Consider the following 2500-nt stretch of genomic DNA (forward strand, 5'->3'; position numbering starts at 1 on the left):
AATGACTGAGACAAGTAAAAGATAAAAGGAGTATACATACATACATACATACATACATACATTCATTCATTCATTCATTCATTCATTCATTCATTCATACATACATAGCAATGTTATAAGGATTTGGGATAGAGAGGAGAGACTGTGTACAGTTGTGGAAACTAACTGCCCAGCAGATGTTAGCATAATGCTGAAGATCAGTGAAAAAAGAGACTACCTACTTGGAACTATTGAGAAATCTGCAGTTACTCTCTACCCAGATTACAAATTCAGGCTTATACCTGTAATTACTGGGGCACTAGGATATGTAACACATTGCCTAAATACCAGTCTTGAGAAATTAGGTTTCACCAAACCGGAAAGGACAAAGCTGATTCGAAGACTACAGATCCAATCCATCACTGGAACTATAAAAATCTGTAAAAGTTTCCAGAATTTCATCGTTTAAGTATATATGAGCATGTCTAGATATGAAAGTATATGCATGAGAAGACATACATAAACAAAACATACAGATCTACACGTATGCGTGCGTGTGTACATACATACATACATACATACATACATACATACATACATACATACATACATACATACATACATACATACATACATACATACATACATACATACATACATACATACATACATACATACATACATACGTACATACATACGTACATACATACATGCATACATACATACCCTGTTGATGTTAAAATTCCAATGAAGGTGCCTTAGAAACTGGCTCTTTCTCTATTGGCAAGAAATCTTGAAATAAAACTGAATAATGGCATATATACGAATATATGCATGTCTGTTTCTCTTTGAGCTTTATTTAAGTTTTTCTCAACAGAGTAGAAGCCGGTCTCCAACAAAGAGACAAAACTTCCTGAATCAAGAAAGTTCCCGGTGCTTTTGAATAAGGAGCTGAGCTTGTGTGTCGGTTGAGCTGTGGATGTAGACACTCAAGTGTTTGTATTTATTCACCTGATGAATCTCAGATGGAGAATCTTTGGAATGTGATACAAATCCTCACTGTGCCACTAAAAGATTGGATTTGGAGAAACCGTGTCAGTTTCTTTTGTGCTTTCTTCGAAAAACTTAGTATATCTCCGCTTTTGTGCAAATATGTATGTTTGTATACATTTATATATTTATGTATGTATGCATGTTTATATGCTTGTATGTATGTATGTATGTATGTATGTATGTATGTATGTATGTATGTTTGTATATATGTATGTATATGAATGCATGTATGAATGCATATTTGTATGCACGCCTGTATTTATGTATGTATGTTTATATGTATGAATGTATGTATTAATGCATGTATGTATGTTTGTATGTATGTCTGCATGCATACTTACCCTCACTTTAATACTGAACTCAACACCAATTGTCAGCTGCTTTGGCAAAAATTTATTAGAAATTTTGGTTTTCTATTTAAATATCGGGACAAGATTGTTATAAGCTTTCCCAAGACCCAGCAAATAGCATATGGTATAATTAGGTGGAAAAGCTGTTAGTGAAATAGCTTAAGTCTACATTGACGATACTAATTCATAAAATTCAAATCCTTCTGTATTATATGTTAAATCCTGCTATTTATTAAATATATTAATTTTCTATTTGAATCTTCATAATTACTGGTATTAATCCCTAATTGATATTCCTAATTGAGTTTAGAGTAAGAAGAAAAGAAGGTTGATTACGAACGTGATGATCTTAAAAATATAAGCAACCAAATGGAATGTTAATATATACTGAAGTAAAAAAGAACGCCTATGGCTTGTTGGCATATTGCATAAATTTGGATTTAATTTAAAGGGTATAAAAGCAGCCTGAAAAAACAAAAAAAAAACAAATAAGTGCGATAGTATTCGACGTTCACCTCTCACAGAATTCCACACTTGGCCTCATGATCTCCCAGAAATAGCCGTCACACACACACACACACACACACACACACACACACACACACGCATGCACGCACGCACACACACACACACACACACGCACGCACGCACACACACACACATATGCTAGGCTCCGGTGATCTCTCCATGCGTCTCACACTGGGACACTTCATCTGTAATTACGTTGTTTATTTGGGGATTTGCTCAGTTATTGGCATCCCTGGAAACGTGACCAACCACTTCTTTGGCAACACAGTGGGATAAACTACTCAAACCACACCTAATATATGTATGTATATATATATATATATATATATATTATATATATATATATATATATATGTATGCATGCATTTATGCATGTATGTATTTATGTCATATCTTAAATGACATACATACATGTTTATATGACATATTTGATCGAAGGTTAACAAAGACTTGAAGGCGTGTGACTTAGTTATTAGTATTACCGTAGCTTCAGTTCTAAGACATTGTTGCTAGATATGTCATCGTATAAAACAATTCTTACGTCGTTCCAGTCTACTCTTCTGCAATGAATACCAGACGGGTGCCGGTAC

Source organism: Octopus sinensis, linkage group LG1 (genome assembly GCF_006345805.1).
Source record: "Octopus sinensis linkage group LG1, ASM634580v1, whole genome shotgun sequence".
Classification (NCBI taxonomy): domain Eukaryota; kingdom Metazoa; phylum Mollusca; class Cephalopoda; order Octopoda; family Octopodidae; genus Octopus; species Octopus sinensis.